This window comes from Bos indicus x Bos taurus, chromosome X (assembly GCF_003369695.1).
Source record: "Bos indicus x Bos taurus breed Angus x Brahman F1 hybrid chromosome X, Bos_hybrid_MaternalHap_v2.0, whole genome shotgun sequence".
NCBI lineage: Eukaryota > Metazoa > Chordata > Mammalia > Artiodactyla > Bovidae > Bos > Bos indicus x Bos taurus.
This window is the reverse complement of record NC_040105.1, coordinates 126,959,945-126,982,786: the sequence shown is the minus strand read 5'-3', so window position 1 is coordinate 126,982,786 and position 22,842 is coordinate 126,959,945. Positions and strand designations below refer to the sequence as shown.

The window sequence follows — 22,842 nt, the reverse complement described above, 5'->3', positions numbered from 1 at the left end:
CCAGTGAATGTTATACTTCATATTAAGAGAACAAAGGGGTAATACATAATCATTCCAAAAGATTTAAAAAATGGATTTGGTGAAATTCAGTACCCATTCATGATTTTAAAATCTTTTAAGAACATTGAAATTGTTAGGAACTCATTCTTCTGGCAAATAGTCTATAAAAAACCTCAGTGCACATAATATTTAATGGTGAAAGAATGTTCCTAATATTGGGAACAATGCATGGTGTCTACTCTTGCCATTTCTATTCATCATTGTAGTGGAAGCTTGAGCAAATGGAATAAGCCCCCTACCCTGACAAATCCATCCGAATTGGAAAGGAAGAAATAAAGCTTTATTTATTCACAGATCATCCTGTATGGAGAAAATAACAAGTAAAGCACAGACACAAAAAAGCCACTAGACCCATAAACAAATTTAGCAAGGCCAACAGGACACAATATCAACATCAAAATATCGCTTATACTTGTACATACTAGCACCAAAAATTCCAAAAATGAAGTTAAGAAAGCAACTGGATACACAATAGCCTTCAAAAGAATAAAACATTAGGGATAAATCCCATAAAAATGAATAAGACCTGAAAACTAAAAATTACTTAAAACATTATAAGACATAGCTGAGAAAATTTAAACTTAGTAAAGATAGTTCATGGGTTGGGAGACTCAATATGGCAACCTTCCCCAAGTTTATCTGTAGATTGAGCCCAATATCTATCAAAATCTCAGCTGAATTTCCTGTAGAAATTGACAAGCTGATCTTAAAATGTATGCGGAATATACATTTATATCACCTTAAATAGCCAAAACATTTTGAAAAAGGAAAACAGTTGAAGGATTTATCATACCTATTCCAGAAGTCATAAAGCCACAGTAATCAAAACAGTATGAATCTTGTACAAAGATAGTCACATAGATCAGTGGAACAGATTGAGAAAGTATGAACAAATCCTTAAATTTATGATGAGATGGGTCTTCTATTATGGCAAAATACACAACAAATGTCACCATTTTAACCATTTTAAAGTATCAAATTCAGTAGCATGAAGTACATCCCCAATATGTAACCATCACCATTATCTAATTCTAGAATATTTCCATCACCACAGATGAGAACACCATGTGCATTGTCAGTCATCAATACCTCCCTACCCTACTCCTTGGCAAATACAAACGTGCTTTCTGTCTCTATGTATATACTTTTTATGGGTATTTCATACAAATGGAATCATGATATGTAACCTTTTATACCTGGCTTCTTAGTGTAATATTTTGTAGTTCATTCACATTATCTGTAGTTCATTCACATTATTGTATGTTTCTTTTAATGGGAGAATAAAATTCCATTTTATGGATATATGACATTTTATTTATCCAGTCATATGTTTGTGGACATTTGTGTTGTTTCTACCTTTTTGCCATTGTGAATAGGGTTACTATGGACATTCAAGTACAGGTTTTGTTTGAACACCTGATTTCAATTTTGGGGGTCCACAACTAGGAGTAGAATTGCTGGATAACATGTTAATTCTATGTTTAACTAGTGGAAGAACTCACCAAACTGTTTTACATAGAGGCTGCACCATTTACAGTCCCACTTAGTAATGTATGATGATTCCACACTCTCCAACAGTTGTTATTTTTCTTTTCTAATTTACGGTTATCCTAGTATGTGTGAAGCAATTTTCATGTGCATTTCCCTAAGGCTAATGATGTGAAATTGGACTTGCTGGTGGCTCAGACAGTAAAGAATCTGCCTGCAGTGCAGGAGACCAGGGTTTGATCCCTAGGTTGGGAAGATCCCCTGGAGAAAGTAATGGCTACCCACTCCGGTATTCTTGCCTGGAGAATTTCATGGACAGAGGAGCCTGGTGGGCTACAGTCCCTGGAATTGCAAAAGAGTTGGACATGACTGAGCAGCTGACACTTTCAACTTTCAATGACATGGAGCATCTGTTCATTTGTTTGGTAGCCATTTATATGTTTTCTTTGCAGAAATACTAGTACTTTGGGATAAATTTGACAAAATTTCTGGAAGACCTGTACACTGAAAATTACAGAAGGAATTAAATACTACAAACATAAATTGATATCTCATGCTCACAGATTTGAACACTCAATATTGCTGGATGGGAGCTCTAGAAAACTGACCTATAGATTCAATGCATTCCCAATGAAGCAACAGTAGGACTTTGAAAATAAATTGACAAAGTGATTCCACCTTTCCATAGAAATACAAAAGGCTAAGGAGAGCCAAAATTTTTGAAAAAGAACAAAGATGCAGGATTTATACTACTTCATTTCAAAACTTGATATAGATCAACAATAATTCAGTGTGATCTTGGTATAAAGATAGATTTACAGATCAATGGATCAGAACAGAGTTCACAATATACTCAAAACTATATGGACGATTGCCTTTTTTTAATTTATTTTAATTGGAGGCTAATTACGAGGTGGATGGAACTATTATACAGAGTGAAGTAAGTCAGAAAGACTATTGCCTTCTGACTGAGATGTAAATTCAGTACAACAGAGAAAAATAACATTTTTAGCAAACTACTGGAAACATTGGAAAAGCACATCTTTAAAAACAAACTCACATAACATACAAAAATTAACTAGATATCATGAGACAACACCAAAATACATGCCACCTGCAAAGTAGTGCAGTACTGAGAAGCACTACTCCCTGGAAGCTTGAGGGCCAAGAGGTTGACGTAAGTGAACTGTGTTGTACAAACAAACTAAGGAAGATTCATAATGATGCACCCAAAGCTACACAACTAGTGGGTGGGAGATGCAAGGTAGCAGCCAGGTTTCCTGACTTTCGGCTTAGGCTTTTCTGCACTATTCTGGTCAGTTGCACCCTGTGGCAGATTCCCTCTGATCCCAGAGGACAAGTTCATGCCTTGTTTCTGGGACAAAGCCCCTGTCACATGTCCCTGCATCTAAATCCATGACTTGTGGGACTTCCCTGGAGGTCCAGTAGTTAAGATTTCAGCCTCGGGGGCTCCCCAGGTGGTTCATTGGTTGAGAATCAGCCTGCCAGTGCATGACACGTGGCTTCGATCCCTGGTCCGGGAAGATTCCACTTTGCACGGAGCAACGAAGCTGGGCTCCACAACTGTGGAAGCCCTGGTGCCATAGGTCCTGTGCTCTGAACCAAGAGAAGTCAGGGCAATGAGAAGTCTGAACGCTGCAAAAAAGAGTATCCCTGGCTCACCGCAGCTAGAGAAAGGCCCACCACAGCAACAAAGACCCAGCTGCCGCTGCTAAGTTGCTTCAGTCGTGTCCGACTCTGTGCGACCCCATAGACAGCCTCCCACCAGGCTCCCCTGTCCCTGGGATTCGCCAGGCAAGAACACTGGAGTGGGTTGCCATTTCCTTTTCCAATGCATGAAAGTGAAAAGTGAAAGTGAAGTCGTTCAGTCATGTCCGACTCTTAGGGACCCCATGGACTGCAGCCCACCAGGCTCCTCCATCCATGGGATTCTCCAGGCAAGAGTACTGGAGTGGGGTGCCATTGCCTTCTCCAAAGACCCAGCACAGCCAAAGTAAATATATAAATAAAAAATTATAAAGAACCTATGAACTGATTATGAGGTTCTGATATCTATGTTAGTGGAGCATCACCATCTGCTGGTTGATTCCTTGAACTATATCAGAAAGCCCTTGGGGTGTTGTGTTGCCAAAGGCTTCACCACAGACACAGTCACTGCTGCACAGCCAGTTTTGATAAGGTCAAGAGAAGAAAGAGAAGATAGCTTTGGGGGCACAGGAAGGGAGTGGGGGTGGTGGTGGATGTCAACGTGAGGCTATAGAATCTTGTATAACTCGAAAATATATTTGAGCAGCGTCTTCTACTTGTGGATTCCTTGAACTGCATCAGAAAGGTCCAGGGGAGATGTGTTCCTAAGGCCTCAACAACAGGAACAGTCACCCGAGAAGAGTCAGTTTTGATAAGGGCAAGAGGAGAAAGAGAAGTGAGGTCTTGGGGCACAGCATAGGAGTGGGAGGAGCGGATGTCAATGTGAGGCCGTAGAGCCTAGTGTAACTCAATAACCTACCATCTGCTGGTGGATCTCATGAACTACATCAGAAAGCCCTGGGGATGTGTTGGCCACTCATTTTACATCAATCAATGAACACTGACCAAGGGGAACATTGACCACATGGAAGCAGTCTATCCTCCAGGATAAATCTTTGTTACTGATCAGCTTGATTGAGAGCTGATCAGACGAGCTCCACAGTCTCAGGACCTCAAAAGGCAAGGCACTGGCTGAAGCTTGCAAGGGCGTGATGACTAAAGTTCTGCCTCTGACCTTCCATCCACACCAGCAGTGAGAGCCCTTAAGCCACTTCTGTAGTATATGCTTGCTTGCTACTCAAAGTGTGGTCTAGGGACCAGCAGCATTAGCATCACCTGGGAATTTCTGACTCTGAGGCCTCCATCACAGGCCTACTGAACCAGGACTTGCACTTTCATAATATGCCTGGTGATTCCATGCACATTAAAGTTTGAGAAGCACTACGCCCTGGTAGCTTGAGGACTGAGAGGTTAACAAAAAACTGTATTTTAAGTGAGTTTAAAAAGACTCACAATGATGTACAAAAGCCACAGAACTAGGGGTGGGAGATTCAAGGTTAGCAGCCAGATTGCTTGATGTTCAGCTGAGGCATTTCTTCACGATTTTGGTCAGTTGCACCCTGTTCATGCTTTGTTTCTTGGACCAAGCTCCTGTCATATGTCTGCATCTAAATCTATGACCTGGGGGAACTTCCACAGTGGTCTAGTAGTTAAGACTTCACCTTCCAGGTCTTCCCTTGGGGTCCCAGTGGTTAAGATTCCACCTGCCAGTGCAAGGGACAGAGGTTCAGTTTCTGGTACAGGAAGACCCCACATGCCAAGGGGGAACTAAGCCAGGGCGCCACAACTATTGAAGCCATCACTAGGGCCTGTGCTAGGAAACAAGTCACAGCAATGAGAAGCCCATAAAATTGAACCAAGAGAAGCCCTGGATCGCTGCAACTAGATAAAAGCCCACTGAAGCAAGGATGACCCATCACAGTCAAATAAATACATAAATAAAAAAAGAACCTATTAACTGATTGTGTGCTTCCGATTTCTATACTAGTGGAGAAGAGCCATCTGCTGGTGGATTCCTTGAATTACACCAGAAGTCCCTTGGAGTATTGTGTTGCTAAGGTCTTCAGACACAGAGACAGTCACCCTCGCACAATTTTGATATGAACAAAAGAAGAAAGAGAAGAGAGGTCTTGAGGCACAGGAAGGGAGTGGGAGTAGATATCATTGTGAGACTGTGGAGCCAAGTAGAACTCGAAGAGCTAGTGAATCAGTGCCCTCTGATGGTGTATTCCTTGAACTACATCTGAGAGCCATGGAGGTGTTGTGTCAACAAGGCTTTCAGCGACAGGGAGAGTCACTCCTGCACAGTCACGTTTGATAAGGGCAAGAGAAGAAAGAAAAGACAGGTCTCGGGGCACAGGAAGGGAGTGGGAGAGTAAATGTCAATGTGAGGCTGTAGAGCCAGGTAGAATTCAGGAAATGTAGTGGAGCAGCACCATCTGCTAGTGGATTTGTTGAACTAAATCAGAAAAGCCTGTGGGTGTTGTGTTGCCAAGGCCTTCAGTCATAGGGACAGTGCCTCCTGCACACCCAGTCTTCAGAAGAGCCAGGTAAGAAAGAGAAGAGAGGTCTTGGGGTACAGGAAGAAAGTAGAGGGAGTATATCTCAATGTGAGACTGTAGATACTTAAATAACTGGAAAACTTAGTGGGGCAGCGCCATCTGCATGTGGAATTCTTGAAGGACATCACAAAGCCTTGTGGGTGTTGTGTGTCCATGACCTTCAGGTACAGGAACAGCCATCCAGCACAGACAGTTTTGATATGGGCAAGATGAGAAAGAGAAGGGGGGTGGTCCCAAGATGGTGGAGGAAAAGGATAGGGAGACCACTTTCTCACCCCCAAATCCATCAAAAGATCGTTTGAATGTTGAGCTACTTCCACAAAATAATTTCTGAACACTGGCAGAGGACACCAGGCACTCAGAAAAGCATCCCAATCTATTCAAAAGGAGGTAGGACAAAATATAAAAGATGAAAACAGACAAAAGATTTAGGGACAGAGACCCGTCCTGAAAAGGGAGTCGTGAAGGAGAAGTTTCCACATTGTAGAAAACCCTTTCATAGGTGTGTCTGTGGGGAGTTTTGGGATCTCAGCGGGCAACATAACAGGACGGGGGGGATACCCTACAGAATATGCGCCTCACCACAACTACAAGCAGAGATGGAGAAGCGGCACAGACACTCTCTTCCACCAGCAGCAGGTGGGGGCTGGACTGGGAGGTACAGGCTGCATCATCGATCCTTATGGTAAGGACCGGGCCTGAATGCCCTGAGGACAATCTGAGGAAGCCAATGTGAGATAGCAACCTAAACCGTGGGATTGCTAGAGAGATGAAAAACAAGAAATAAACCTTTCCTGTGAAAGGCTCTAATGCTACACGATGACCCCTGGTGTGCTCACAGAACAAAGGATTGAGCGAATACCAAATGAGAGCAAGCCAGCTGCCATTTAGGGCCCTCCCTCCCCAGTGCCAGAGAGGCAGCTGTGTGACAGCCAGAGCCGGAAGGCAAGGGACTGCTGCAATCTTGGCCCCAGAGACTGCATCTTCTATCAAACTGTGAGCAGGCTCCCAGTTGCTAATCATGTCTTCCTGGGATACTGGACAGTTCACATCTGCCAGGAGTGTCACAACCTGAGATCAGCTCCCCAGAGGAGATACGTAGCACACCTGAGGCTGTCACTGTGCACCTAGGAAACCAAGTGGCCAGGACCAGGGCGGTGCACAAGATGCATGGCCCACCTGGGACAGTGCACTCACCAAGCGCCCTGTTACCTGAGTTGCTCAGACCTGGGAAAGGCACAAAACCCACAGCCCATCTGGGTCTGTGCCCCTGCAGAGCACCCTAGAACCTGAGTGGCTTAGACCTGGGAAGTGCACAAAATGCAGGGCCCACTTGGGACAATGCCCTTGCAGAGCACCCTGGAGCCTGAGCAGTGTGGACCCAGGAAGTACACACCACCTTGGGCTGTGGCAAACCCAGTGTGGTCCCTCCACTGCAAGCACTCCCCACACATGCCAGTGGTATTTGTTTGCAGTGCCCCTCCCTCCCCACAACACAACTAAACAAATGAGCCTAAATAAGTGGCCACCTTCACCCCCTTGAGTCAGGGCAGAAATTAGACATGGAAGAGAACTGAAAACAGAGGAAGCCAAAATAAACAAAGAAGGGGGAACCACTCTGCAAGTGACAAGTGCAACAGAATAAAACCCTGCAGTTAATGTTGAGACTGTGCACTTGAGAGGCACCTATAGACCTTGAAAACAAGATCTCAAGCCAGAGATGAGCCAGAATATATATAAGATATATATGCCAGATAGACAAGCCAGAATAAGGGGTTATCTGACTGGTTCCAAATAGGAAAAGGAGTACGTCAAGGCTGTATATTGTCACCCTGATTATTTAACTTATATGCAGAGTACATCATGAGAAACGCTGGGCTGGAAGAAGCACAAGCTGGAATCAAGATTGCCAAGAGAAACATCAATAACCTCAGATATGCCGATGACACCACTCTTATGGCAGAAAGTGAAAAGGAACTAAAAGCCTCTTGATGAAAGTGAAAATGGAGAGTGAAAAAGTTGGCTTAAAGCTCAACATTCAGAAAATGAGGATCATGGCATCCGGTCCCACCACTTCATGGGAAATAGGTGGGGAAACAGTGGAAACAGGGTCAGACTTTATTTTGGGGGGCTCCAAAATCACTGCAGATGGTGACTGCAGCCATGAAATTAAAAGACACTTACTCCTTGGAAGGAAAGTTATGACCAATCTAGATAGCGTATTCAAAAGCAGAGACATTCCTTTGCCAACAAAGGTTCGTCTAGTCAAGGCTATGGTTTTTCCTGTGGTCATGTATGGATGTGAGAGTTGGACTGTGAAGAAGGCTGAGCGCCAAAGAATTGATGCTTTTGAACTGTGGTGTTGGAGAAGACTCTTGAGAGTCCCTTGGACTGCAAGGAGATCCAACCAGTCCATTCTGAAGGAGATCAGCCCTGGGATTTCTTTGGAAGGAATGATGCTAAAGCTGAAACTCCAGTACTTTGGCCACCTCATGTGAAGAGTTGACTCATTGGAAAAGACTCTGATGCTGGGAGGGATTGGGGGCAGGAGGAGAAGGGGACGACAGGATGAGATGGCTGGATGTCATCACTGACTCGATGGACATGAGTCTGAGTGAACTCCGGGAGTTGGTGATGGACAGGGAGGCCTGGCGTGCTGCGATTCATGTGGTCGCAAAGAGTCAGACACGACTGAGCGACTGAACTGAACTGAACTGACACTGAACTGACCCCACACTGCCCACAAAAGGTCCAGAGAAATGCCTAGATGTATTTTTACTATGATTATTTTTTGATTTTTAAAAAATTTTGGTTATTACTCTTTTAACTTTCATTTTTATAGCCTTCTATTACCTTTCTTTAGGTGTAGGGTTAGGTTATTTATTTGACTTTTTTCTTGTTTCTTGAGGTATGCCTGTATTGCTATGAACTTTCCCCTTAGGACTGCTTTTAAAGTGTCCCACAGGTTTTGAGTTGTTGTGTTTTCATTTTCATTAGTTTCTATGCAAATTTTGATTTCTTTTTTGATTTCTTCTGTGATTTGTTGGTTATTCAGCAGCGTGTTGTTCAGCCTCCATATGTTGGCATTTTTAATAGTTTTTCTCCTGTAATTGAGATCTAATTTTACTGCATTGTGGTCAGAAAAGATGCTTGGAATGCTTTCTATTTTTTTGAATTTACCAAGGCTAGATTTATGGCCCAGGATGTGATCTATCCTGGAGAAGGTTCCATGTGCGCTTGAGAAAAAGGTGAAATTCATTGTTTTGGGATGAAATGTCCTATAGATATCAATTAGGTCTAACTGGTCTATTGTATCATTTAACGTTTGTGTTTCCTTTTAATTTTCTGTTTAGTTGATCTATCCATAGGTGTGAGTGGGGAATTAAAGTCTCCCACTATTATTGTGTTATTGTTAATTTCTCCTTTCATACTTGTTAGCATTTGTCTTACATATTGCGGCGCTCCCGTGTTGGGTGCATATATATTTATAATTGTTATAGCTTCTTCTTGGATTGATCCTTTGATCATTATGTAGTGACCATCTTTGTCTCTTTTCACAGCCTTTGTTTTAAAGTCTATTTTATCTGATATAAGTATCGCTACTCCTGCTTTCTTTTGGTCCCTATTTGCATGGAAAATCTTTTTCCAGCCCTTCACTTTCAGTCTGTATGTGTCCCCTGTTTTGAGGTGGGTCTCTTGTAGACAACATATGTAGGGGTCTTGTTTTTGTATCCATTCAGCCAGTCTTTGTCTTTTGGCTGGGGCATTCAACCCATTTACGTTTAAGGTAATTACTGATAAGTATGATCCCGTTGCCATTTACTTTATTGTTTTGGGTTTGAGTTTATACACCGTTTTTGTGTTTCCTGTCTAGAGAATATCCTTTAGTATTTGTTGGAGAGCTGGTTTGGTGGTGCTGAATTCTCTCAGCTTTTGCTTGTCTGAGAAGCTTTTGATTTCTCCTTCATATTTGAATGAGATCCTTGCTGGGTACAATAACCTGGGCTGTAGGTTATTTTCTCTCATCACTTTAAGTATGTCTTGCCATTCCCTCCTGGCTTGAAGAGTTTCTATTGAAAGATCAGCTGTTATCCTTATGGGAATTCCCTTGTGTGTTATTTGTTGTTTTTCCCTTGCTGCTTTTACTATTTGTTCTTTGTGTTTGATCTTTGTTAATTTGATTAATATGTGTCTTGGGGTGTTTCGCCTTGGGTTTATCCTGTTTGGGACTCTCTGGGTTTCTTGGACTTGGGTGATTATTTCCTTCCCCATTTTAGGGAAGTTTTCAACTATTATCTCTTCAAGTATTTTCTCGTGGTCTTTCTTTTTGTCTTCTTCTTCTGGGACCCCTATGATTCGAATGTTGTAGCGTTTAATATTGTCCTGGAGGTCTCTGAGATTGTCCTCATTTCTTTTAATTCATTTTTCTTTTATCCTCTCTGATTCATTTATTTCTACCATTCTATCTTCTAATTCACTAATCCTATCTTCTGCCTCTGTTATTCTACTATCTTTTGCCTCCAGAGTGTTTTTAATTTCATTTATTGCATTATTCATTATATATTGACTCTTTTTTATTTCTTCTAGGTCCTTGTTAAACCTTTCTTGCATCTTCTCAATCTTTGTCTCCAAGCTATTTATCTGTGATTCCATTTTGATTTCAAGATTTTGGATCAATTTCACTATCATTATTCGGAATTCTTTATCAGGTAGATTCCCTATCTCTTCCACTTTTGTTTGGTTTGGTGGGCATTTATCCTGTTCCTTTATCTGCTGGGTATTCCTCTGTCTCTTCATCTTGTTTAAATTGCTGAGTTTGGGGTGTCCTTTCTGTATTCTGGCAGTTTGTGGAGTTCTCTTTATTGTGGCGTTTCCTCGCTCTGTGTGGGTTTGTACAGGTGGCTTGTCAAGATTTCTTGGTTAGGGAAGCTTGTGTCGGTGTTCTGGTGGGTGGAGCTGTATTTCTTCTCTCTGGAGTGCAATGAAATGTCCAGTAATGAGTTATGGGATGTCTATGGTTTTGGGGTGACTTTGGGCTGCCTGTATCTTGGAGCTCAGGGCTGTGTTCCTTGCTGCTGAAGAATTTGCTTGGTATGTCTTGCCCTGAAACTTGTTTCACCCAGAGAGGTTTACAGCGTTATATGGAGAAGAGAAGAGTGAGGAGGGAGTTAGAGGTGACCCGAATGAGATGAGGTGGAATCAGTAGAGGAGAGAGTGGGCTGTTCAGTAATCTCTTCCTTATGTGCACTCCACCACTGGACCGGTCAGAGTTGTTCACAGAGTTATATAGAGAAGAGAAGAAGGAGGAAGGTGGCAGAGGTGGCCAGGAGGATAAATGGGGGGAATGAAAAGGAGGGAGACAGATCCAGCCAGTAATCAGTTCCATAAGTGTTCTCTACCGTCTGGAACACACAGAAATTCACAGAGTTGGGTAGAGTAGAGAGGGGTTAGGGAGGAGACACAGGCGACCTGGTGGAGAAAAAGGAGAGTCCAAAGGGAGAGAGAGCAGTTAAGCCAGTAATCTCGCTCCCTAGTGAAAAATGGGTACTGAAGATTGGGTTCTTAAAGGTACAAAATTGGTAACAAATATATAAAAGCAAAAATTAAAAATCTAGAGTAGAGTTTGGAATTTTAAAAATACGATGTTAAAGAAAAGAAGAAGGAAAAGAAAGAGAGAAAAAACGAACAAACAAAAACAAACAAGGTCGTGAAAATTATAAAGAAAATATAGGTACAAAATTGATAACTAATACCAAAAAGCAAAAGTTAAAAATCTAGAGTAGAGTTTGGAATTTCAAAAATACAATGTTAAAAAAAGAAGAAGAAAAAGAGAGAGGAAAAAAAAAAAACAAACAAGAACCAACAAAGTCGCATAAATTATAAAAAAAAAATACAGGTACAAAATTGATAACAAATACCAAAAAGCATAAATTAAAAATCTAGAGTAGAGTTTGGAATTTCAGATATACAATGTTATTTAAAAGAAGAAGAGAAAGAAACAGAGAAAAAGAAAAATAAAAAATAAAAAGGGTCACAGAAATTATTAAAAAAAAAATATATATATAGGTACAAAATTGATAACAAATACCAAAAAGCTAAAATTAAAAATCTAGAGTAGAGTTTGGAATTTCAAAAATACAATGTTAGAGAAAAGAAGGGAAAAAAAAGGTCAAAAAATTATAAAATATATATATATATGTATATGAAGTTTGCTTTAAAAAAAAGGGTCTTTTTTTTTGCAAAGTAATCGGTTATAAAAGTGGAAATTAAAGGAATAATAGAGGACTTAAATTTTTTTTAATTAAAAAAAATTAAAAAAAAAAAAAAGAAAGAATGATCGTACAAATAGTAAAAATATATCTAGGACTTTCTCCGGTTTTGTTGTGAGTATTGTGGGTTCAGTTCATTTTTGGCTAGTTCCTTGGTCTGACTTATATTTCTCAAGATCTATAGGCCCCTTCCTATGTAGTTGGTAGTAACCACAGGGTTTTAATCTATTGCCTGTAGCTTCCAAGGCGGTTCCCTCTGTTATAACTTCTTCTGTTTGCTGGTCTCTTCAGTGTCTGGTTTCTGCCCTGACACAAAGGGGACGGTGGAGGACACTTTTTTTTTTTTTTTTTTTAGGCTCACTTGTTCAGTCCCACTGAGGGGAGGTGGGGAGGTAGGGAGGGATGCTGCAAACAAATAACACTGGTGTGTGCTTGCAGTGCCTCAGCCACATTGGGTCTGCCCCCTGTTCACGGCGCATGTAGCCTCTCTGCCCACACTGCTCAGGCTCTAGGTTGCTCCGCCGGGAACCATCCATGGCCGGCCCTGGGCTGCCTGTACTTCCCAGGTCCAAGCCGCTCAGGTTCAGGCACTCGGGTAGTCCTCAGAGGCATAGACTCTCGGTTGGGCCTGCGTTTTGTGCCCTTCCCAGATCCGAGCAGCTCAGGTGATGAGGTGTTTGGCACGCGCAATTGCTGTGACTTGTCGCCTCCCTGCCGCTCGGTTATCTAGGTGTGCACCAGCACACCTTCTCAGGCAGATGTTGACCGTCCAGACCCCCAAGAAGTTTTAGTTAGCAAAGAAGCCTGCTTACAGTTTTGTAGATAATGTCTCTCTGGGGCAGCGATTGTCCCCTTCCGGCTCTGGCTGCCTATCACCAGAGGGGGATGGTCTGCCGCCGGTATCTCTGTTCAGTCCTTTGTTCCGTGCGCGGGCCTGGCGGTGTCATAGGTTAGGGCTGGCTTTTCGCGTGGTAGATATTCCACAGTCTGGTTTGCTAGCCCAAATTATTTCGCTCAGATAGCGCTCGGGGTATTCAGGCCAGATTCTTGCGATGCAGCCCGCGCCGCGCCTCCCTGCCCAGCCCCCGCTTGCTAATGGCGGATGCAGGTGTCTGCGCTGCTTCTCCGCTGGGGGAGTTAGCGTAGGGCTCGCAATGTGCGGGTTTTAATTGTTTATTTATTTTTCTTCCCTGTTATGTTGCCCTCTGTGCTTCCAAGGCTCGGCACAGATTCGGCAGTGAGGTTTCCTGGTGTTTGGAAACGTCTCTCTTTTTAAGACTCCCTTCCCAGGACGGAACTCCGTCCCTCCCTCTTTTGTCCCTTTTTTTGTCTTTTATATTTTTTCCTACCTCCTTTCGAAGACTTGGGGTGCTTTTCTGGGTGCCTGATGTCCTCTGCCGGCATTCAGAAGTTGTTTTGTGGAATTTACTCGGCGTTTAAATGTTCTTCTGATGAATTTGTGGGGGAGAGAGTGTTCTCCCGGTCCTACTCCTCCGCCATCTTAGCTCCTCCCCCGACCACAGCTTTCTTATCCATTCATCTGCTGATGGACATCTAGGTTGCTTCCATGTCCTGGCTATTATAAACAGTGCTGCGATGAACACTGGGGTACACGTGTCTCTTTTAATTCTGGTTTCCTCATCAGAATTGATGCTTTTGAACTATGGTGTTGGAGAAGACTCTTGAGAGTCCCTTGGACTGCAAGGAGATCCAACCAGTCCATCCTAAAGGAGATTACTCCTGGGTGTTCACTGGAAGGACTGATGCTGAAGCTGAAACTCCAATACTTTGGCCACCTCATGCAAAGAGTTGACTCATTGGAAAAGACCCTGATGCTGGGATGGATTGGGGGCAGGAGGAGTGGGGGATGACAGAGGATGAGATGGCTGGATGGCATCACTGACTCGATGGACGTGAGTTTGGGTAAACTCCGGGAGTTGGTGATGGACAGGGAGGCCTGGTGTGCTGCGATTCATGGGGTCGCAAAGAGTCAGACACGAGTCAGTGACTGAATTGAACTGAGTGCAGAGGAGCATGAATGTGAAAGAACATGGCCTTCTCAGGGAAGAACACATATTCTGGCCTCATGGGAGACGAAGAGAGTTAATGATATAACTTGCAAATGATGAAGGGAAAAAAGATAAGTGGCCCAAGGCAAAGAAACATGAGTTGGATGTGGTAAGCTCCACTGAGATCCAATTTGTTTTCAAATCTACCATTTGGGTGTCAGTGCAGGGTCAGAAGAAGAGGGAGACAGAGCACCCATGGTCACCGTACTCCAACACCACGTGAGCCTTTCACATGCACAAGCACAACATGTCTGCTGCCCCGTGGAACAGGGCGTGGCTGTGGGTGCAGACATCGAAGGCAAGGACCATGGTGTCACCAGAGAAGCCATAAAGGCAGCCATTAACCACATGTTAAACCAGGTCAGTCCTGTGGGGACCATCTTGAGAAGAGGAATGACCACCTCCGTGGCCACCTGCAGTAGTGCTTGAATGCAAGTGTCAGATGCATTTTGAGTTTCAGCAGCCATGCATGGAGACCCCAAGGATTGGCAGCCCTTAGTGGATCCCTCCAAGAGCCCGTGAGCCAGATCTCTATCCTGCCTCCCTGAGGCAGACTCTAGACTTAGCCCTCACCACCTGGCTGAGGGCTGGCCTCCAGATATCCTAGAGGATCTGCCTGCCTAAGCCATGCTTCTGGTACCTCCCTTGGGAGGCCTGGCATGGCCACACCTCCTGGCATCCCTTCCTGGGGTCAGGTGTGGGCCTGTTACTGACACTACTTGCCTGCCTGTCCAGATCTTTGATGCTCCTCCTTCTGTCAAAGCATTGAGTGTCTGCACTGAAGTAGTGTTCACCAGGGCTTCCATACGTGTAGGTAAACACACACACACACTGACAAAAGGTCATTCACATTATCAACTTTATATTATATGTGCAAAGCTCCTACAAAAGATGTCTCTCAAATTTGATCCACTCATGAATGGAATGAAAGCACCGGTTTCCCTGCTTTCTTAATGTTAGATTTTCCAACCAACATTGTACATGTTATAGGGAAAAGGCGAGTCTTAAGTTCTTTGGTTTGCATGTGTGTGTTTGTTTGTTTTTTGCATGTGTTTGAATAATACTCGGGGGCAGACAAAAAGCATTTGAATGAAAATTATACCAGATATTCACTGGACTTCTGGAACTATTCTCTGTGGATTGCCTGATCAAGAACTTGGCCCATCGATCATTGGTCAGTGTGAGGGTGTCCCTGGTAAATCCAGACTTGTGTCTGGTTTTTGTAGTGATGGCATTCTGGCTTAGGACAGTGACATTAACCAGTGAAGTTCAGTGGAACCGGGAATCCTTAGTGTCAGAGTTGCCACCCTCGTCCTTCCCTCAGGAGATGGGCTCCATGCTGCCACAACATAGGGCTGGACCAGGGTATGAAAATTGTCGTGTGTCATCTTCTGGGACTTGGTTCAGTCACTAAGAGTAGATCTACATCTGGAAGAGTAATGGCTGCCCCAGTAGACCCACATCACTTGTCACAATCAGCAGAGAAACTCAGACCACACATAGCAGGAACTGGACCTTCATGTCGGTGCCACTGTGGCTGGAGACTAGGACGAAATTGTAGCCTGTGTCCTAGCCTGTGTCCCTGGGATACAGACAGATGGAAAAAGAAATCGCTGGAGGGATATAGTGACAGAAAAACGAATGGGGAGGCAGACGGAAGGCTGAGAGGACACCAGTACTGGAAGCAAGGCACAGACTAGCCTGCATTTGCCTCTGTCTAGAGGAGACTTGTGCCCTAGGGGCTTCCAAGATACTCACAGCCTTTCCAGTCTGAGTCCACCCTTCCTCCAAGCATCACCAGAATACCTCCGTGCCTGGAGATCCATCCCAAATATCATGAGATGACCACCAGTCAATCCCAAAGTCTTGGCAGAAAGGTGGTCTAGGCCTTTCATGTCTTGGCATTCCTTCGGTGGGGAAAAGAATCAGAACAAAAAGCAGAAAAGGAACCCAGAATGGGCAGGTCCCTACTGATCCTGTTCTCCTATAACCTACCTGTCACCCATTCATTTATCTCCTAGGTGAGACCACATTCAAGGAAAAACATGAGTAGAATTAGGCAGCGATCCCCTGCTCTCTGAATGTGTTGGGGGGGGGGGGTGGGGGGAGGTGGGGTGTGGAAGGGGCAGGTGAGCCTTAGCGATTTACAAGGTCCTTGACCTCCACTGGAAGAACAGAGTTCTAAAGGTGCACACCAGGTTCAGGAGTTATGTGTGCTGCTATATGAATGTGCCTGTGCACTGAGACCCTCCTTCTGAGTGTCAGGATATCCTGTGTTTCACATAGATGCCCTTGCATCATCACATTTATCCTTACATCAATAGTTATGAGGGAGAAACATACAGCCTGGCCCATAAAAAGCCCTCAATAAATGGAAAAAATTATGCTCACTCTCTCAAGTCTTCCCCAGGTTCAAAATGCCTTGGTCTCTTATAACACAGAAAACATGCCCATTGATTAATTTTGTAATTGATAACCACAGATCCTGTATTTGGAGTACTGGTGAGAAGTAGTCCCACCTGCTCCATCATCCAAATCTCAGCATGTTTCTCTCCTGCCTGCTGACTTGGACTTGCATAGCTAAGTCTGGTAGCTCACATCTTAATGGATAAGTTATTCTTTAACACCAGTAGGTCATTATACTGAGACAAAGAAAGAAATTTCAGCTGTAATGACTGTATAGAAGACCTTCAACCTCCACATACAGAGGAACCCCTTGGGCGGGAGGTCACACATTGCAGCTTTGGGGATCCCTTGACCGTGATGGCAAGATGTGTGTTGCTGACACCTGCAGTCTTGAAGGTCCTTTTGAATAATTGGGGAGAAACCTGAGCCCACCACCCAGCGGGCACATCTTCAATCAGGACAGACTATCACAGTCTTGCTTTATTTTCCTCAGGAGGATGATTTCAATGAGCACAAGGTTTTAATGACCTCCTTAGCCCTCCTTGCCTTAGGCTGTCCAGGCACCCAAGTTTGCCCCCTCAATCCAAAGTTACATGAGCCTTGTGCAAGCATGTGCCCTACATGTGTGGCGGCCATGTGGAACAGGGTGTGACTGTGCATGTGCACATAGAAGACAAGGACCATGGCTTCGCCCGAGGAGCAGTATGGGTAGCCACCCACCCCATGTTGGACAAGGTCAACATATAAATGAACTGGAGGGTGAACAATGGCTCCTACTTATTCCTCTTGCTTGTGGTACTGTTGGCACAAGTTCCACTGAAAGAAGTTCCCTGTGGCCTGAATCTGGCCCAGGGTGCGGCAATCACAATTTGTGGGGGACAGAAATCTGCAGAGACCTGATTTCTCATGTTAGGGTATTGGAGGCAAATACAAAGCTACATAAGAAACAAAGCTTTAATTTTCCCTATTAAACTGACAGCACACCTTCACTCCTCCATTTGCTTTAGAAGGTTAACTTTGGAAAACGTGTCAGTTCTTCATCTGCCTCTTTATATGTGTGGAAATCATTTAAAAAGCTCAATAAGCCTCTTGCCAATTTGACAACTCAGGAATGCTCCTTTAAGGACCTGGCAGGAAAATCCTTGCAAAGCGTGGTGCTAGGTCAGAGAACAACTTAAGCAGTTGAAACCAGAAAGTGCTAGAGCTCCTGGACACTCAGAGAAAGAAAAGACCATCAAAGCAGTGCACAAGAGTCAGTAAAGCTGCAGGAGAAAATCATGAAAAGGTGAGGGAAGGTAGCATCTCAGGAGGATTACAGCATCCGCAGAAGCAAGAGGTGTTCCTTCTCAGAACTCCCTCAGGTTATGTTATTATGCAAGAGGAGGAAACATTATAAACAAAATTAAACAGTGTGCAGAAAGTGCAGAGGTAGGGAAATCATCTCCTGGCAGAGAGGACCACAATTCACTAGGAAAATGAAAAGTGAAGACTTGAACCCAATATTAATGCCTAACATTCAATAGAGGTCCAAATTCACAAACTTCACACCTATCCACGTGCTTTACTATCTTCTATATCACAGTTATGGCCACCCAATGGTAGTGTGAGTGAACACGATTAGATGACAGGAGAAAGAGCCCTGAACTCACAGTGTCTCCCATATGTTTCACACCAAAGATCCTTGTCCTCTCCACTGTCAGTCCACTCTCCGAGCCTCTTCCTCATACCCCTGCTGACCCAAATTTCCCTAATCAAGAGGAAGCAAGACCTTAAATGGGGGAACTACTGGGCCCTTTCCCTCCCCAAAATGAGCTCCCCTTTCTGCTCACCCACTCCTGTAGCACAACACCACAAACAATGTGTAACTTCCCCTTCACTGTGGTACTAACAACACCTTCTTCCTTGAGAGTGCAGATAAGGTCCCCTTGAGGCAGTATCATTCCCACCAACCTGAAGACGCATATGGAAGTGAAGCCACCACCTAGCAGAAAAGGCTATCTAGCAGATCCACAAGGGGAGAGACAGATACAGCCTGGGGGCATAGCCCTCTCCAGCAAGAGGAAACCAAGGTTTTCATCCTCCAGTCGTCACACCTGACTCAGGAGTTTCCTGGACATCCAGGCTCATTGGTGCATGCCCGGAAGGAAACAAAGGCCTGTATCAAGGACGGCTCATTGACAAGACCTACCTGACTTCCTTTTTCCAACCAATGTGCAGAGTGTGCTCAGCGGAAGAGTGCCAAAAGCAAACGTGGAAAGTTCTAAAAACATACCCACACACAGAGATGAGACACCTCACAATTCACAATATCCCTGCTCTGCACAATGGCACAGAATTCTGACAACAAGCGACTTTCAACTTCTGCCCAGAGCTTACATTACCCAAGGCTTTTGCGGCACAGATGTCTGATTCAGGCCAGAGGTAGCTTACCGTCCAGACCCAACATTTCCCATAACCCTTGCTTAGAGTAGTCTGACACAAGCCAGAGCGCACTACACCCAGAACCCCTCATTTTGAATGTCCCTTGCGGCATTGAAGTCTGACTCACCAGAGCTATCTTACCATCTGGATGCAACATTTCCCATGACCTTGACTTTAGAGAAGTCTGACTCAGGTGAGAGACAACTGATGCCCTGATCCCCACATTTCCTATGACCTCTGTGGCTCAGAAATCTGACCCAGGCCAAAGGGAACTTAAGAGCTGGGCCAAACATTTCCCATGACCCTTGCTTTAGAGAATTCTGACTCAGGCCAGAGCCAACTTGCACCCTGAACCCCACATTTCCTATGTCCTTTAGAGAGGGTATCAGGCAGGAAGGAAAGGCGTCTCCAAATGGAGGAGATAGGCAGCAAGTGTCAGACACTTTTTCTCTCTCCCTTAAGCAGCAGGAGGAAACAAACTACAAGTGTCAGATTTTTCCCTTCTCTAATTTCTTTTAAAATTTTGTGTTGCCATGACTTTCACCTGGTTCCACCTGAACTTAACTTGCCTCAAACCCTGAGGTAACCATTCATTTTTCTTATGGAAATGTTTTTCTTAAGCTATGTTAGTGAACTATGTATTTACCCTAGACTCTGTCTTTCTTCACATTGGTTCTGCCTAAGACTCAGAAGGGACTTGACAAGCCAGGATGTTTTAGTCCTGAAAGTGTTCTTTTAAGCTATGCTTCAAGGAGGCTATCACTTTGCTTGGAAACCTGCCTTTCTTCAAGATTCATGTCAATGGTTTTATGGCACAGGACAACTCACCTTGTGCCAATGCTATCACAAAATGCATGATGTGGGTGAGGAGCCTGGTGCCAGTCTCTGAGTTGTGAGACGTTTCCTTTCTCTAATTAGCAGCATGCTGGTAGTGATATCAGTTCAGTTCAGTTCAGTCGCTCAGTCGTGTCTGACTCTTTGCAACCCCATGAATCGCAGCACGCCAGGCCTCCCTGTCTATCACCACCTCCCGGAGTTCACTCAGACTCACGTCCATTGAGTCAGTGATGCCATCCAGCCATCTCATCCTCTGCCATCCCCTTCTCCTCCTGCCCCCAATCCCTCCCAGCATCAAAGTCTTTTCCAATGAGTCAACTCTTCCCATGAGGTGGTCAAAGTACTGGAGTTAGCGATATAACTTCTGGCTAAAGACTAGCATGGGGACACTCTTTCTGCCCCCTTCTGATGTCTACATCAGAAGCTTACACTATCTACTTCATACTTTTATAAAACTGTATTACACAAGCACTCTGAGTGATTAGGCTTCATCACTGGCGCAGAATTGAATTCCTCTCCTCTGGAGGCCAAGAATCCCCAATTCTTTCCATGCTCAACAACATTTCTCCTTGCGGTACACAGGTCTGACACAGGAAAGTGCTACCTTACAACCTGAACCCAATATTTCCCATGACCCATGCTCTAGAAAACTCTGACTTGGGCCAGAATCAATTTATTTCCTGAAACCCACATTTCCTATGTCATTTGCGACAGAAAGTATGACTCAGGCCAGAGCTAATTTAACACCCAGACCCAACATTTTCCATGGTCCTTGTGGCACAGAAGTTTGACTCAGGACAGAAGTAACTTATGCTCCTGACCCAACATTTCGCATGCTCCTTGCAGAGAAGTCTGACTCAGGAAAGAGCCTATTTAACACCTGGACCTAACATTTCCCATGATCCTTGCTTTAGTGAAGTATGACTCAGGCCAGAGCTGACTTACTACCCCAACCTAACATTTGCGATCCGCTATGTGGCACAGATGTTTGAATCAGGCCAGAGAATCTTTACTACCCAGACCCAACATTTCCCATGACCCTTGCTTTAGAGAAGTCTGACTCAGGCCAGAGCCACCTTAGGCCTGGAACCCCACATTTTCTATGCCATTCATGATACACAAGTCTGACACATGCCAGAGCAAACTCACCACCCGGACCCAGCATTCCCCATGCCGGTGGGAAAAGGGAAGTCTGACTCAAATTAGAGCCATTTGACGTTCAGGATCCAACATTTCTATGGCCCTGTGTAACACAAACGTCTGACTCAGGCTAGAGCAAACTTTTTCCCCAGACCCAATATTTACCATGACCTTCTTGTGACACAGAGTCTAACTCAGGCCAGTGCCATCTTACCACCCACACCCAACTTTCCCCAAGCACCATAGTACACAGAATTCTGACAACATGCCACAGCCAATTTCTCCTCTGGAGCCAACAATCGCCATGTCCACAAGCTACCAATGCCACTCTGGGCCTTCTTTAGGACTTTCACAAGGCACTTGGGTTGTGTGAGCTTTGAAGGAAGTAGAGTCTGGCAGGTATCTCAGTAGAACATACCAAGAGTAGCTGCTGACTTTCAGCTGTCTCTTTATGGCAAACAGGGACATCTCAACAGGAGAGCTGAGCTCAACCAAGTACAGTCAACCTCAATGTGCACCTCCCAGGAGACCCTCAGAATACTCTTCTAGGCCACAGTATAGGAGGGGCAGTGGCCACGTTTCCTGAGCTATTTTTAACAGCCTAAGGCAGTGCCCAGACTGAAGCAGGAACACAAGAACTTGTCTAGCAGTGACATCTAATAGTCTGAGGAATGCTGTAAAGAAGGGTAAAGCCCCCGTTATAAAAGTCTCACCTGTGCCTGAAGGCAATCTATTCTCATGTCTTACTCAAGGATGTGCATTTCTATCATTGGTCCTCATGCTTTGCCGATCCCAGGCAGGGACAAGTATGTGGAAGGGGAAGAAAACACTTTTTGGATACAGGAAGCTTCTCACATTTTTCACACCACAGTCCCTTGTTCTTAATCATTATGAGCAGCTGCATCCAGTGCTGCTCTGCCCTACCCTCTGCCCACCTGCAACCCACAGGCCTCAGAAGGAGAGACCACGGTCTATATGCCATTCCATCTTTCCTGATCAGAGAGACTCCTGCCCTCGTGTGACCCTGTAACCTCTATAAGCCTCTCTGAAAGAAGAGACAATCAAACTGGCTGGCCAATCAGCCGTGAAATCCATTTATTTCAACATGTATTCTCCCCAATTTGGGGGACATTTACCTGACCTGTTATTTCTACTACAGTAAAAACACACTGTGTCACCCCCAGATAACCATGTTGACTGGAAATGAAATGGAGATGGAGGTGTGGGAACCACTGACTTTTGAAGCAAGAAAATGTTACTTAAGAAGGCTTCTCACAGCTTCATAAATAACATCACCAGATATGGGGCCAGCTAAACCCAGTTCTATCATCCATCTACACCATATGTGGGGGGAGGAGCTCTGTTACCATGGCAATGTAATGATCCATTCTATACAACGAATGTCCCCTGCAAAATAGAGCTTTATCTATTTCTTACAAAGAGTACTCAAATCACAGGATTTGAGAAGATTAAGAAATAAACCAATGAAAAGAACTGAGGATAGTTCTTGCTTCTATTAGCCTTCGTATCAGTGGTGGTTGTGGTGGATTTCTTATTAGCATCAGCACCAGCAAAAGCACTATCATGGCCACCACCATCATCGTCATTTCCAGTAGGCTAACATGCCACTCCAAATGACTGCTGGTATCCTGATGAACCTAGTTTCTGCACATAACAGGAAAGCAGTATAGAAAAGAAAGATACCCCATTGCAAAATAATCGCCTTCAAATGCCAAATATTTCCCATTTCTCTGTCACCCACAGAGATCAGGGGCAAGCATGAGCTTGACACAGATAACTTAGATTGAAGACCTTAGACTGAAGACATTACCATTCCCACCCGAGAGGAAACATTCATTATTTGAACTTGATACAGGTAACTTGATAAATTCATTCATTGATACGGATAACTTGACACAGATAACTTGATACATTCATCGATTGAGCTTGATAAATATAATTTAGATCGAAGACCTTAGACTG

The 22,842-nt window shown here is 44.2% G+C and overlaps 1 protein-coding gene across 1 annotated transcript in view; it reads left to right on the top strand.

Annotated features, from left to right (window-relative positions):
- The window catches only part of LOC113886666 (zinc finger protein 75D-like), a 107,834-nt gene that overhangs the window by 14,466 nt on the left and 70,526 nt on the right, over positions 1-22,842 (top strand). The gene's annotated exons all lie outside the window — the stretch shown is intronic.